Source organism: Micromys minutus (genome assembly GCF_963924665.1).
Source record: "Micromys minutus genome assembly, chromosome: 28".
NCBI classification, from domain to species: Eukaryota; Metazoa; Chordata; class Mammalia; order Rodentia; family Muridae; genus Micromys; species Micromys minutus.
Genome location: NC_137963.1, coordinates 11,895,030 through 11,912,799, shown reverse-complemented (window position 1 = coordinate 11,912,799; position 17,770 = coordinate 11,895,030).

Below are 17,770 nucleotides of genomic sequence, written 5' to 3'. Positions count from 1 at the left end.
GATAGATAGAGAGAGAGAGAGTGAGAGAGAGAGAGAGAGAGAGAGAGAGAGAGAGAGAGAGAGAGAGAGAAGTTTTGCATCTGTATCCATAAAGTAAATTGGTCTGTAATTCATTATTTTAAGAATAGAACTTCTGAAATAATTTGAGGTATATTGGCATCAAATATTCTTTGAAAATATAGTATAATTCCGTAAAATTCTGCATTAGAGCAGTCTGAGCAAGAGGTTTTCTTTTGCTTGATAGACTGTTATCTACTGATTCTATTTCACTAAGGTTTATAGATCTGTTTAATTATATCAAACACTTTTCTTGATTTAACTCATACATTTTGATCAGTGTATCAAATTGAAAGCCCAAACATAAATCCCCATACATATGAGTACATGATTATCTTCTAAAGAATCCAGAATGTAATACTGGTAAAGGGGAGGATATCTTTAACAGACAGTGCTTTTCAAATTTCAAGTAGACAAATCCAAATAGTTCCATTTTTCTCACCCTGCAAAAATATCAACACCAAATGGAACAACACACTCAAGATGAGATCAGATACACTGAATCAGATGGAAAATAAATTGAAGAATAGCCTTGAAGGTACTGTGGCAAGAAAAGACTTTCTTAACAGGACATGATTACCACAATCAATAAGATAGACTATTAATAAAGAGAACCTCATAAAACATGAAACACTCTACATAACAACAAGAACCATAAGGAAAGATGGCAGCTTACAGAAAGAGAAAAAAAATTTAATAACTTTTCATCTGAAAGAGAGCTGATATCTAAATGTCTAAAATATATAGAAAATGAAAAAAATATCAAACAAATAAACAAAACCCTAGATGCCATGCAAATAAACCACCCAACTGAAATCGAGTTAGATACCTGAACAAAGAAATCTCAAAAGTAGAAACTCAAACTGCTGAGATGTACTTTGAGAAATATAAATTAAAGCAACATTGAGATTTCATCTTACATTGGTCAGAATGGCCAAAATCATTTTTTAAACAAAAATAACTGCTTCTGATGGTGAAGTTGTCATATAAGATGTATAAATGGTGATTGCCATGCAAATTGTACACTGCAGCTAGAGAAATCTGTATGGCATTTCCTCAGGAAGATGAGACTCAATCTACCTCAAGGTCCAGCTATACCTCTCTTGGTCATATACCCAAACAATGCTTTATTCTGTGGCAGTGATGCTTGCTCAACCATGCTCTTTGATGTTTTATTCACAGTAGCAAAAAATTGTAAAGAAACTTGATATCTGTCATTAGATAAATGGCTAAAATTGTGGCACATTCCTTCAATGGAAAATTACTAAATAAGATATCTTGGACCAACAAATAAAAAATATTTTATCTCCTGACTTATGTGTGGATGTTGGCTTTTAGTTAAAAATAATCAAATTGCAATCCATAGAACCACAGATGTTTGGTATACAATAAGAGTTTAGATTGTGTGTGTGGGGGGGGGGGGGGGAATCTCCCTAAGACAGGAAATAAAAGGTTAGGGGAGGATATGGAAGTCTGACTCAAAAAGGATGATTAAACAGAGAGGGATGAAGGTGGTAGATAAGGAACGGAATATATAGAGGGACAGAAATAATAAAGACCATTTGAATGGTCAAATAGAAACCTAGAACACAGAAGCTTCCTAAATCATACACACATAGCCAAAAAACAAGGGAGACAGAGCCCTTACTGGGCTTGTGTCCTCTCCAAATAAAGCTTTAACACACCAAATGAGTTACAACTAATTGTTCTGATGGCCAAATGGGTCACATAGGAGCCATTAAACTATGGATAGCTGTTTCCTAGACTATACCTTAATATTACCATTAAGGTACTATTGCTGAAAATAACACTTATGGGTCTCATTAAACATGAAGATGTTAAGCTGGTACCTTCCTTCATGTATAATTTTCTGAACTATGTTGTGTTCTTGGTACCAAAATATACTCTGCATGCTGCTAAAGACATAAACTGTAAAGACAACCCCAACAACAATCTGTTTGGTCTACACTGGTGTCCTGGGGGGCACAAAATGCTAATGCAGTGGCGGCTAAAGCTTGTGGGAGTAACCAACTGATATAATTTTATTTAAGACCCATTCCATGAGCTCTAACTCATACCCAGTACTGTTTAGGTTACCAAGGACCTAAAAACTAGATAACTCAGAAGCCTAGAGGAAAACCAAACACTAGTGTTCTACAAAAGGAATATATCAGTATAACAATGCCTAATCCTCTTAATAACACTGTTGCGCTCACAGATAGGTACTTTTCTCCATTATCTTCAGAGAAGATTATTCTACCAGCTGATGGATGGGAACAAATATAAATGCAGTTAATAGTTATTCAGAGAATGAGAAAACTTGGAACACTCAGTGCTAAAGCAAATGTCTCCAACGAATCCTATCCCTTATGAAAACATAGGAAGAGTGTAAGAACCATAAGGAATGCAGAACGTTGGGGAAACAAGTCCTTCTAAATATAGCAGGATCTAGGTATATATGGAATCATGGAGGCTGAAGTAGAAAGCGCAGGGCCTGTTCAAATCTAGACCTGATGGGATTCTGGAGCTGCAGGATGATGTTTACATACACTCACAATACTTACTCAAATCTTCTTTCAAAAGGATAATGATTTGCAACTGAATGTTTAGTTTTCCACAAGGAATTTTTACTGTGGAAATAAACTACTCTTAAAGGTAGACCACATCCTCCTCAGTAGACAGCCAACAGAAAACATACTCAGTGGTATGCTTGGATGCCCCTAGTCTCATAATTTTTTATCAGTGCTATATTATTATTATTATTATTATTATTATTAATTTTATTTTATTTGATTTTATTACCGTGGAGCTTTTGTGTATATATTATGGCTTCTGGTTTAGAGGCAGTTTTAGCATTTGTTTATGTGCAAACAACTGTCTTTCTATGTTTCTTGTGCTTTCTCTTGGGCTCTTTTTCTTATGTTAATTTGTTCTTTCCTATTAAAAAGAAAAACAAATTAATAAAGGAAGGGTTTATATTTTTACACTAACCATGAACTTTTAAAACCCCGGAAGTAGACAACTTAATACTTTCTGGAAATTCATGAATCTATATACATTTGCTAGGTTTCTTCTTCTACACACATGTATAAGCAGAAAGAACCACTGCAATATAAACTCCAAGGGCTTGCCTGGTTCAGACATAGTAAATTGTACAGAAGTTGACTCCAGTGTATTGATTTATTTGTGTAATTTGATCCCCATGGTGTGAGTGAACCCACCTGGCATTTCTGATTGGCATACATAATGACAGAGAAATTTATAGCAAAGTATGAGATAAGGAAAACCTTATCATATGGATTAGCAAAGAGACTACCCCAGCAAAATAAAAACATTTGTCAAAAAAAGTCAAACAAAACATAACTGAAAAGAAAATAAAGCAGTGTGTACAAATACTATCAATGATTTTATTAACCATTATTTCATAGTTAGGGCAACTCAAATATTCACCAATTAAAATACTTTTAACCATCTGTCTTAGCAGCAATAAGACCACTATAATTTGTCAAAATTCACATAACTGTGTGCATTGTACAACTTTTAGTTTCATGTTTTCTTTTAAGCTCAATAGTGTTTAAATATACCTATGTTTGAAAATGTCTATCCTTGTTAAACAAAATCTTGAAATAAGAAAGTAAATCTCTAACTCAATTAGAAAATGTATTGTGAATATTTAAAGATTTTTGCTTTAGGAGTGCCATATTAAACAAGACCCAGTCGACAAGACTAAATATTTAGCTGCATTAAAATTGAAATTTTTATTTGTCAAAACAGATCAAAATGTTAAGTGGCAAACTACCAAAGGGAAGATACATGCTGTAGGTTTGCATAAAGTGCTTCATAAATCATTAGGAAATGAGAGTAAAATGTACTGTAATTATTGATAAAAATTCAGGAAGACATTTTACAGAAGATAAAAGATGCAAACAATTATGTAAAGATGTTTATCCATTATCAACACGATGATAAATGCTTAAGTCTTGAGATCATTTTTATATATTAATACATATTGGTAAGAATGTAGACCAACATCAATGCAGCTTTAAGCCAAATTTCATATTTTGATAAATAGTTTAGGAAATAAGATGTGTCATTAACTGCAACCAACAAAAATGTTCATATTCCTGTTATTCATTTACCATAGGTGGATTTAAGATGAACTCCTGTTAGTATAGCTACACTTTACATAAATTGATTTTAGAAACAATATTTTGAATTGGAACAGTATACTATGAAATGTCATTAAAGAGTGAGTCTGTGTTTAATATGTATATATAATTAAAAAGCACAAATGTAACAATTGTTTATGTACCTGTAATATATAACAAAATGTATTGCTTTATTATAAGACACATTGAATAAACATTGTACTTCAGTAATTTTAGAAGTAAGTAATCTTAAGCTGTAAGTAAGTAAATAATCTTAATATAATCTTACATATATATATATGTAAACACACACACACATATATATATGTGTATATATAAATATCCACATATATATATGCTTACTAAAATGTACATCTGAAATTTTTTTGTTACTGGCTAGAGACTCATACATAGCACTGTGTACATGTGAAGGTCATATAAAAATTATTGGCTTCTCTTCTGTCTGCATGTATGTTTCAAGGATCAAACTCACTTCACCTGAATAAAAACAAGTGCATTTATCCACTCAAACAGAGTGCCATTCCTATACTTATAGTCTTTCAGAATTATAAATTTTTACATAATTGCAGAAATTGTACCATGACTAGAAGACCTAAAAATCACCAACATATTAGGAGGAAGTATTCTTCCACTGGATGTTCTGTCCCTCCACTGGAAGTAGACTCTACAAGTTCCACCTAGCATTGTAGGGCACTTCATCCAAGGTCCCTCCCTTCTAGTCCTGAAACAACCCAGATGTCCCACAATTGAAGAATGGATACAGAGAATATGGTTCATTTACACAATGAAATTCTACTGAGCAATTAAAAATAAAGACATCATGTGATTTGCAGGCAAATGAATGGAACTAGAAAATATCATCCTCAGTGAGGTATCTCAGACCCAAAAGGACATGCATGGTATATACTTACTGATTAGCGGATATTAGCCCAAAAATACAGAATACCTAGGACACAATTCACAGAATTCAAAAAGGTTAGCAAGATTAAGGACCCAAGTGAAGTTGCCACAATCCTACTTCAGAGGGAGAAGAAAGCAGTCACAGGCAGAGGGGGGAAGAAGAATTTGTATGGGAGGGAGCATAGGAAGGGAAATGAGAAACAGGTAATGGGGGAAGAGAAACAGGACTGAAGCTTTGATGGCCAGCAGAAAGAATAGGAACAAACAATCTCAAGCGGTAAGAGGTAGGGGGACCCTCTAGAATATACCAGAGACCGAAAGGTGACAGACTCTCAGGACACTCATTGTTTATTTGGCTTTTATTGTATTTTTATTGGATATTCTTTGTATTTACATTTCAATTGTTATCCCTCTCCCCCCTCCCCAATGACTTCTCTCCCTCCCCCTTTACTTGCTTCCATGAAGGTACTCCGTCTTTCAATCTTTGACAAAGGCTCTCCCATTAAAACTGCAAGTCACCAGTTTTATGGTAGTGTCCAATGAGCCATCAGAGAGAACATCAGGTGTAACTTTTTCTACAATGTTATAGGTGCAGCTGCATATTTGCCATACCCAAATTTCAGATGGATGCTAGGAACTGAATTAAGAACTTCCAATTTGCTTAACAAACAGTTTTCCAAAGAACCATCTCCACTGTACCTTGTGATTTGCTTTTAAAAATTCCAATTTGAAAGTAGAAAGATCAGCAATTTTCAGCATTGCCATAGGGAACTAGTAGAAAAATTAATCATACCCAATTTCTCTCTAAAATATTTGTAGAGGAAGAACAAACTATGGTGAAGGGGAAATGGATATACCAAGTATCAGTTAGAAAATAAGATAAAAACAACATTCAAGCAAAGGGGATACAGGGTATCTAGCCATATGTATACAAAGATATAAAATGAAATTGAACATGGGTAAAGCTAGTGAACAACAGAACTGAAAGAGTTAATAGCATGCATGAGCTTGTATTTCTGTTTGTGTGTCCACAAAACAAACAGTACATGGATATTTGATCTTACCTATTCCCCAACAAAAATATGATGGTCTCAAATGTACATGAACCTCCAACACACAAATATTAATACTGGAACTTTCACTATGGCTGTATCATAAAAAATTATATTTAAGGTTAAATAATCTCAGCAGAACTTAATATGGGGTAATTGATATAATTGTAAGACTCCTTTTTCCTTTTCTTCTTTCTCTTTTTAACATTCTACCAAAAGACCAGAAATGTCTGCTGAGGCAAAAGCAGCTATGTACAAAACAGGAATAGCATCTGTCTTAAAGTTGTAAAAATATGAAGGTCTGCCTAATGGTTAAAACGAGCCTATAATGATGCCATTCATAAAAAGTGAATAAGTTGGCTTGGGTTGAGAGGAGGTGTTGTTTCCAAGAGCTGGGTTATGGTCATGTTGGAAATGCACAGAAGACAATGGGTGCTTATATTTATCTTCCATCAGCTGAAGGAGTTTCTTGTTTCCAACCTCAGTGCACCATTTACTACCCATGTTTATATATGTTCTTGAAAACATGAACATGTAAAGAAAATGGGTTGTCTCCTATTGAAAAGATTTTTATTTTTATGTCATGTATCAAAGAAAGAAAAAAAAAATGAAGAGTTGCAAAGGGTATAGCCAGATAGTGCCCAGTAGATATTTGATACTTTGCTCAAAAAGGAAATTTATTTTCCCTAGGTTAAACTGTCTGGTGATTTTTGCCTAGTGGTCCTAACTTTGGTTTTTTTTTTTTGGGACCATCAGGAACTCCCTAATCACTCAGATAGAGACAGAATCCCAAGTTCAGAAAGATAACTTTGGGGACTTTACTTGATAGTGCTTTCCCATATTTTTTACCTCCATCCCCTCAAAAGAGAGTTTGTAAAAAAGTAGAATGTAGCCTTTCCATCTACACACTTTCTCAGTTCTCTAGTCCAGGTCTACTCCCGTAACATTTCTCATCTTTCTCTAAATGTAGCCACAGGAAAAGTTCTTACCTACAAATAGTTTTTCCACCTCTCCTTAACCAGTGTTCCACTCTCATATTTTTATGAGTTAAGTAAATCTCCATATTAAAGACTTCTCTATTAGTACCTACCCCGTTGGTCCCCACCAAACCCTTGCTAAGTATTATATATTTATTGGACCATTTCCCACCTAGTTTTGCCTTATTGCCAAATTTTGCATATCTCTTTTTCGCCTAAATCATGTGTCTCCATTCCATATAAAATCAACTTCCATCAGAAGGGCAAAGGGCAAAACCCAAATATTTATTTCAGATGCTACCAATTCGTTTTGTCGACCAGTTTTTCAAGTAATAATCACACATAACTTCGCTGAAAAAAACTGTGAGATTGTTATTATTATAAACCCACCATAGTTCAACAAATTCAGGATTTATGTTTTTTTTCCTTTGTGATAGGTTAATGATGAGAAAGAAACTCAATATGATGAGAGAGAATGAGCCAAGACATAATTGATAATATTATGTATTTTCTTATAAATACCAAACAAGCAAACAAAGAAAGAAACAAAAAATCACTTTGGAATTTTAATCACATTATAAATATATAAATGGATATGTGATACTATACTGGGCTAACATACCAAGTATTTTTATGGATATTCTATTTTCTGTATTTTACTCTTTGGGAGTTTCTTGTATTTATATAGTAAACTTCATTCCTCCATCAGTCATGCTTCTCTCTCTTCCTGGAAAATCTACAAGATTCTGTCTTTTCAATTAGTCTCTCTTCTTTTGGTGTGAGGTCAATTGTGTTTAAAGGGAATTTCTTGTTTCAGTGTAGGTAGAAAGTTATTAACTGACTCAAGCTTCCATTTCCATGTCCAAATTACAGGAAAATATATATATATACTCAGTCCTAATATTAATGGGTGAAAACTCATTGGATTCTTGCATCTGTGATAAACACTGATGAGTTCAAACTTGCACAGGCCTGAATTAGATCTAGTAATCAATTGATGTCTACAGTGACTGAACTGTATCACCCACCCCCTTACACAAGCTCTGAAATTTTTTCTGCCCTCTCTTCCATTGCGTTCCTTGAACACTAGAGGAATGATAAAGCTTTCCTATGTAGGGTTGAGCCATACACCTTTACTTTTCTTTGTACTTTGCCTAATTGTGGGTTGATGGATGCTGCTTTTATTCTCTGTTTTCAGCGTATGAATCTTCCTCATTGGGCCAGCTCAATCTCTTTAGGGGTATTTTTAGGTAGGAGGAATAATGTGATTGCTGTAATGTAGATGATATAAAATGAGTTATTTGCATAATGCATTATGCTAATGGAGTCTTATGGATAAGGGAAGGACTAGTTCTTCAATATTTTAATTCATTAAACTAATTTTTGTTTGGAACAACACAGCCAAAAAAAATCAAAACTGGGAGATCAGAAGTGATAAACCATGTGCTGAATTTACAGGAGTATTTCATCATAAAAACAAGTCATAGCCATGAGAGGGGACATGATCAGGTGACTTTACCCTATTGAACTCCTTTCACTAACCTCTATAGGAGGTTGTATATAAAATTTAAATGTAAACATTAAAGCAAAATGCTTCTTTATCCAGCTTTAAAAAGGGAGGGGGTGAGACTGTCCTTGTGTTGAGGCTGTTCTTCCTATTCATTCTACAGCCAGAAAAGTATTGTGACATTTAAACTACTTAAATTTGTTGCTATTTTTAATTTATTTATGAAAAAAGGAATGATATTATGCCACATTTAATTTTCTTTAAAAACATTTTTGTTCTCATCAGTTTATACCATATTAAAGTGAACCATTTGATTTTTATTTTCTTCTCTGATTTCTATGTATCTGAGTTTGTGCTTATTATTCTTCTGTTGATGATTTTGAGGCATCATCTCACAAAGTTGCCTATGGTGGACCTACATTGCTTCCTTCCTTCCTCTGGCTCGAAGTGCTAAATACTGTAAGCATGTACTACCACCACCACCGTTAATTTTTAAGACCTTTTTTTCCAACACTATTTAGTGGCTATGCTATTTCTAGTCATATCGTGAAGCAAATATGTATTATTGGCATCTTAGACTTTAGAGTGTTATTAAGATGTCATTTAACCTTGGAGTTGGAGAAAGGTCAATTTCCATAATGCAGATTAATAAATGAGACAATCAAAATAATAACAATTGAATTTTTAAAGATGCTGACACAAATTATCCCAGAGGTCCTACTGTACTTGTGGGGTTAATAATTATATGTATATAATAATTTTGTGTGCATGAAGAGCCTTTTTTATAGTAAAAAACTATTTATATGATTCACATATGTCAAAAACATGGTCCCTTTATGCTACTCCTAATGTACATTGTGCCACTTGAAAAAAATGAGACTTGAAGATAATTGACCCAATTTTCTGCAAGTAAAAGATAAAATGTAGACCTTAGACTTCGGACTAAGATCTTACATTATTAGCAATGACTTTGTAGATCCTCAGGGAATCCTTCCTACTATAGACAAGTGTAAAGCCAAAGCAGAAAATCCTAATGAGACATATAAAAGTAGTGTCTTTGTGCAGTTATATAGATACATATTGACATGCTGAATCAGATCTCCAAAATCTATTGTTCATTCTAACAGAGAAGAAATCATTCTACTTTGCTTTATTAAATGATGCTGGTATCTACTCACTAAGGTGTCTACAGGAAGATAACAAAGACACAAATGTTGAATATGAGGGAGTTATTTATAGGCTCACTCCATTATCAGATAGAGTCCTTCTGAATCATCAGGAATTATTCTGGGCCCTGGGGAATTGTTAAATCAATTTGTATCTGTGTGTTAATGGTTGAATGCTATGATGATCCAGTTTTCTTTGAAATAAAATATGGCTAGAAAATAGGGATGCAGTGCTTAAAAAATTATTAACTTACAACATTAGTCCCTGCCTTACCCTAGCTCTTGGCTTGCATCACATCTGGGGTGTGTGTGCGTGTGTGTGTGTGTGTGTGTGTGTGTGTGTGTGTGTGTGTGTGTTTGACAAGTCATTTCATTGAAAACCAGGTGAAAATTCATTCAAAACCATGCTTTTTTAAAGCTGTTTTTATGTAAGACAAGAAGAAACTAGGCACATTTATAATAAACCCAGAAACTGAGACTATTCACTAATCTTGTGCTTACAGGGTAGCCCTTCCCCCACCCAATGCACCAAGGCTACCTCAGCACTAGGATGGAATAAAGAAATCCTGTCAGATTTTGGAGGTCACAATTTATCTTAGAGTGATGATAAATTGCAGTTAATTTAGAGAAGACTATTTGGGAGCAAGTTGACACAGAACAGATCAAATTTAGATTTTTGCCCCAAAACATGCATAACTCTCCCATTCAAATGTGCAGTCATTTTTTCAGACCTTATTGCCACTTTTGAGCCGTTGTTGAGACTGCCCTGGTTTCCTTGTCAGATGACTTAGTTCTAGTTGAATTCCTCTGCTTAAGCCCTTAAACAAATGAAAAGCAAAATTGTCACTTTTAAATAGAGCCCCGCATAATCTCATTTCCAAATTGTGCTCTTTTGGCTGAGGAGAAGTTGTGTGCATGATAATATTGAATTTTAAATAATATATTACATAAAATAGTTTCCAATTTGATTTGGGAGGGATATATTTTCATGAATTATTGAGTATTTGATTATTGTCGAAAGCTTTAGCCATTATGCACTGAAACTGTCATTCTCTCAGCTCTGTGATATATGAGCCCAGTTATCAATATTTAAAAGAACAGTTAGCTCACTGTGTGGCAGCAGAAAGCCTAGAATAGACAAGAATTCTTCAGTAGTGACTCAGACAGGACTCTTGCCATTCTCCAAGGTGCTTATGGATGCTTTCCTACCCAGTCTTCTTGCTGATGGTATTGATACCTGCTAGTCAGAAAGCAGTTCTTAGCAGTTGGTAGAAGTAAGATTCGACATTAAAACAAACTTGTATCTATATTTAGGCTTTAGTATCTTCTGGATAATGTTTACTGGCAGCACAACAAAATAATGATGAACAAATATGCTTCAATGTTACTCATTCATGCAGCTACATAGTAATTACCCTGAAGGGAGTGTTACTGTCTGTCTTCTTGAGGGATTAGCCCAGCATTTGTTGAAGAGCTTTAGTATGGAACAACAGCCTGGTATCTGTTTTAGATTTGTTGATGTTGTTGTAGTTTTTTTTTTTTTTTTTTTAGTTTTTTAATTGGCTATAGATTGAGGGATTCAGGACATCACAGTCTGAAAGGCTGTGGAGTTCTCCTAGAAATTACACAAACAAAAGGTAATATAACCCCCCAAATATCCACAGCAGCAAGAACCCATCACATTCCAAACTCCCCACTGGTCAAATTCTACTTGTCTTCCTGACTGTGCCTTCTACCAGGGCAGATCAGCAACTTGTCTGCTCCTCTGAAGACACCACAATTTAGAGGCCTCTAAGGAGAACCTGTTCAGCCATTTCTAGAGGTCAAAAGTGTGCATGTGCTTCTCTGAAGATCATATAGTCTGAGGGCTTCACAACATGTCTGCTACAGCCAGGGACACAGGCCTCCCGGGAGACTTGCAATAACCTGGGGATACAGGAGACAGGCTTCAGGCAGAGTCACCCAGAGACAATAAAACGATGGATAAGCAGAGAGATAGAGGCAAGCTCAAGACCATAAGAAACACAAGTCAATATATTTCTGCATCACCAGAGCCCAGCTGTCCAATCACAGCATGCCCTGAAAAATCCAACACACTTATAAAACAGGACTGACCTACAATTTTATCTCATAAAGATAATAGAGTACATTAAGGAGGATTCTGTAAAAAAAAAAAAAGGGGGGGGGGGACACAGGTAAACAGGTAAAAGCCCTTAAAGATGAAACAAATAAATCTCCTAGTAGGGGAAGACACAGTCAAAAGGTGAATGAACTGCATAAAGAGGTCCAAGACCTAAAATGGAAAGAAGAAACAAGTAAAAAAACACAAATGGTGTCAAAAACTAGAATTAGAAAAACCAAGAAAAGAGGTCAATAATTACACATGTAAGTATCACCAACATGAAACAATACATGGAAGTGAGAATTTCAGTAGAGGATACCTTAGAAGAGACTAACATAACTGTCAAAAACAAAACAAAACAAAACAAAACAAAACAAACAACAACAAACAAACAAACAAACAAACAAACAAAAACCCTCCTAACCCAAGACTGCCACGAAATTCAGGACACAATGTAAAGACCAAATCAAAGAATAATTGGAATAGAGGAAAATGAAGATTTTTTTTCAAGTCAAAAGACCTGAAAACCTCTGCAATAAAATCATAGAAGAAAACTTCCCCAACCGAAAAAATGGCCATAACGGCACCAAAAGCCTATAGAACACCAAACAAATGTGACCCAGAAATAAAATGCCTTAGACACATAATAATCAAAACAGTAAATGCACAGAACAAAGGAAGAATATTAAAAACTGAAAGAGAAAAGTGTCAAGGGACATAAAAAGTAGACCTATCAAAATTAGACCAAATTTTTCAACAGAGACTATAAAAGACAGAAGAGCCCAATCAGAGGTTAGGCAGAACCTAAGGAAACAGAAATGCCAGCCCAAGCTACTATACCCTAAAAAACTCTTAATTATCAGAGATGGAGAAGCCAAAACATTCCAGGAAAATACCAAATTCAAACAGTATCTATCTGCAAATCCACACCTACAGAGGATAATAGAAGGAAACGACCAATATAACCATGTTACCTAACACCAAGGAAAGACAAGATATTCAACATCTCATGACAAAGCCTAAAGGAGAGAACCACAAACACATAGCACCACCTACATAAACAAATAGAGCAGGAGCCAACAGTCATCTTTCTTTAATATCTCTCAATGTTAATAGACTCAAATCACCTGTAAAAAGATGTAAGCTACTAGATTGGATTTGAAAAGAAGATTCAGAATTTTGCTGCATAGTAAACAATGAGAAAAATCAAACTTAAGAATAATAGGTATAGAAGAGAGTAGAGAATCCAAACTTCAAAAGCCAGTAAATATGTTCAACAAAATTATAGAAGAAAATTTTCCTAGCCTGAAGAAAGTGATGACCATAAACATACAAGAAGCCAACAAAACTCAAAATAGAAATGATCAGAAAAAAAATTCTCTGGTTACATGGCAGTTAAAACGAAGAATATTAAAATAAGTAAGAGAAGAGATCAAGTAACATATAAAGGCAAACCTAGCAGAATCACACCAGACTTCTCAACGGTGATCATGAAAGCTAGAAGATCGTAGGAAGATGCCATAGAGATTCTAAGAGAACACAAATGCCAACCCAGGCTACTGTATCCAGCAAAACTCTTTTTTTATGTTTTATTTATTTATTTTTTCTTCTGTTTTGTTTTATTACATAATCTGTATTTACATTTGAGATGTTTTCCCTTTACTCTGTCCTGTCCAGATCTCCCTTTCCCTCCAATCTCTAGTTGCCTCCACAAAGGTGCACATGCTTCTGATCCCCCTCTCCATCCAATTGCCTTGGCATTCTCTTACATTGGGAAATCATGCCCTCCCTGTAACAAAGGTCTCTTCTCACATTGATGCCAGACACTTCAGCTACATATGCAACTGGATTAATAGGTCTCTCAAAGCGAACACAAAGGTTGGTGTTTTAATCCATGAGAATTTTAGAGTGTTTGGTTGGTTGATAATGTTGTTATCTTCCCATGAGGTTGAAACACCTTTCAGCTCCTTAGGTTGATTTTTTGTTGTTGTTGTTGTTGTTAGCAACCTCATTGGTACCCGGGAGTTCAGGCTGAGGGTTAGCAGCAAGCATGCTCAGATATATATATATATATATGTCAGCAGAACTCTTAATAAACACAAGTGGAGAAACCAAGACATTCCCTAAAAAGAATATTTACATAATATCTTTCTACAAATCATCCTTAAATGTATAATAGATAAAAAACTCCAACACAAGGAAGAAAATTATAACCTAAAAATCAAAAGAAAGTTAACCTCTTTTAACTAACCTAAAAGAAGATAACCACAAAACTTAATTGAACTTTAACAACAAAAATAACAGGAAACAACAATCATTTGTCCCTAATACCTTTCAACATCAATGGACCCAATTCCCAAATGAGAAGAAATAGACTAACACTGTGGATACATAAATAGGACCCAGAACTTTGCTGCATACAGGAAACATGCCTCAGTGACAAGGACACAAACTACCTCAGAGTAAAAGGCTGAAAAACAATTTTTCAAGCAAATGGTCCCAAGAAACAAGCTAAAGTAGCCATTCTAAATTCGAATAAAATAGACTTTCAACCAAAAGTCATAAAAATATAATAAGGGAGGACACCTCATATTTGTCAAAAGAAAATTTCGTCAAGATAAGCTTTCAATTCTGAATATCTATTCTTCAAATTCAAGGGCACCTGCATTCATAAAAAAATAACTTACTAAAGATCAAAGAATGCATTGCACCTCACTAAATAACAGTGGGGGACTTCAAAATCCAACTCTCATCAATGGACAAATCATGGAAACAAAAACAAAACATAGACACAATGAAAAGAATGGAAGTTTTGAAACAAATGGATTGAATATATTTCTATGAAACATTACATCCTTATAGAGAAGAATAAAATTTTTCTCAGTACCTCATGGCACCTTCTCCAAAATTGACTATATACTTGGTCACAAAACAGGCCTCAAAATATACAAGAAGATTATTGAGTTAATCTCATGTATTCTATCAGATCATCATTTACTAAGACTGGTCTTCAACAGCAACAAAAACAACAGAAAGTCTACATATACATGGAAGCTGAACAATGCTCAACTAAATGATAAATTTATCAAAAAATAAAGAAATTAAAGAATTTTTAAAATTAAATGAAAATGAAGGAACAATATAACCAAATTCAAGGGATACAAAGAAAGCAGTGCTAAGAGAAAAACACATAGCTCTGAGTGCCTCCAAAAGCAAAGTGAAGAGAGAATACACTAGCAGCTTGACAGAAAAACTAGAAGTTTTGAAACAAAAAAATCAAATATATCCAAAAGGATTCCATGGCAAAACATAATCAAAATCAGAGTTGAAATCAACACAGTAGAAACAAAAAGAACTGTACAAAGAATCAACAAAATTAAGAACTTTTTTTTTGAGAAAATCAACTAGATAATCTCTTAGCCAAAATAAGCAGAATAATCTGAGTATCTAAATGAAAAAAATCAGAAATGAAAAGGGAGATGTAAGTACAGAAACTGAGGAATATCAAAAAAATCATCAGATCCCTCTTCAAACGCCCGTATTAAACAATTTTGTCTACAATTACAAAGGACCAAATTTACATCAAGATCAGATAAATCATGTAAACTGTCTCATAAAACAAAAGAAACAAAATCTGTCATCAAAATTTTTCTAGACAATAAAAGTCCAGGATCATATGGGTTTTGTATAGAATTATATCAACCCTTTATAGAAGACCAAAAACCAATTCTCTCCAAACTATTCCACAAAATAGTAAAAGAAGTAACAGTTCCCAATTTCACAATGAAGCCACAATTATGCGTATACCTCAACCCCCAAAGACCAAACAAAAAATAAAACTTCCCTTATAAATATTGATTGAAAAATGTTCAATAAAATTCTCACAAACTGAATCCAAGCACACATCAAAATGATCATACATCATGATCTAGTATGCTTTATCCATGGAATGCAGATAATGTTCAATATATGGAAATCCATCAACATAATCCACTATGTAAACAGACTCAAAGGAAAAAAAAACATATAATCATCTTATTAGATGCTGAGAAACACTTGCCAAAATTAGAACTCTTTCATGTTAAAGTTTTGTAATCCTATGAAAAACAATTGGACAATAAAAGGAGGTAAAAGTGATACAAATTCAAAAGGAAGTAGTGCAGATGATATGATTGTATACTTATGTGACCACAAAAAAATTCCATCAGAAAACTCCTCCAGCTGATAAACAATTTTAACAAAGTACCTGGATACATTTTTAGCATAAATCTATATGAATATATTTTTGTTGGTACTTGATTTTTTAAAGGTTTGATAGTATGCATTGAAATCTTACTAGTTACAATAAGCAAAAAGTATATGGTGAATAGATTAAACGTAATGATTTTTAAATACTAAAATTTGCTACAAGGCTATCTTTTTGCTCTTGAGTTATTAATGATTTAAGGTCTGTGTGTACCCCACTCAGAGAGGGTGCTATGCACATATTGTTTTTGTTTTTGTTTTGTTTTGTTTTTTTAAAGAAGGGTTGAAGCTTCTAATTTTTGGCCTTCCTTCTTTTCTGAGCTTCATATGGTCTATGAGTTGTTTCTTGGGTATTCCGATCTTTCTGGGGATAATATCCAATTATCAGTCACTGCAAATTATGTTTGTTCTTTTGTGACTGGGTTATCTCACTCAGGATGATATTGTATAGATCTATCCATTTCCCTAGGAATTTCATAAAGTCATTGCTCCATCATGTTCATAGCAGCCTTATTTATAAGCAGCCTATATTTATAGTCAGAAGCTGGAAAGAACCAAGATGTCCTTCAGTAGGTGAATGGATACAAAAAATGTGGTATATTTATACAATGGAGTACTACTCAGCTATTGGAAACCTGGATACTTTCTTAACACAGGTAAATCAATAGACTTCCTCTACCAAAACAATATACAGGCTGAAAAATTAGGAAAATGACACCCTTTACCATAGTCACAAATAATACAAAACACCTTGGTGTGACTCTACCCCAAAGGAGAAAAATCTCTATGACAAGAACTTCACATCTGTGAAAAAAAAAATTGATGATCTCAGAAGATGTAAATATCTCCAATGTCCATGAATGGTTAGGATTGATATAGTCTAAAAGATGATCTTTCCAAAGGCAATGTACAAATCCAATGCAATTCCCATCAATATTCTAACTCAATTCTTCATAATGTTAGAAAGAGCAATTTGCAAATTCATTTGGAATAATTAAAAACCCAGAATAGCAAAATTATTCGCATCAATTAAATACCTTCAGATAGAGAAACCATCCATGATCTCGAGCTGTATTACTGAGCAATAATGACAAAAACTGAATGACATTTATACCAGAGATCTAGGAGATGAGATATGCTCAGGACTCAAGGGTTGGGACCTTATATGAAATGCCCACCAGTGGAAAGAGTTGACCTTATAGAATCCATGTGCCCTAGAAAGATAGGGCATCAAGTGGTGGTAAGGTGTTGCCATCCCACAGTCAAAATCTCTGACTCAGAATTGTTCTAGATTAAAAGATCTCCAGGGACAAAAATGGAGAAGAACCTGTTGGGAAGGAGGTCCATTGACTGGCCCAAACACTGTTACTAATGCTCTGGTGTGCTTACAAACAGGAGCCTAGCATGGCTGTCCTAGGAGAGGCCCAATTAGTAGCTGAAAGAGTCAGATGGGGTTATTTTCACCCAACCAATGGATAGAAGTCAGAGAACCCTCTAGTTGAAATAAAGAAAAGCTAAAAGAAGTAGAGAAGGAGGGTGACTCCATAGGAACAGCAGCATTTTTAATTAACCTGG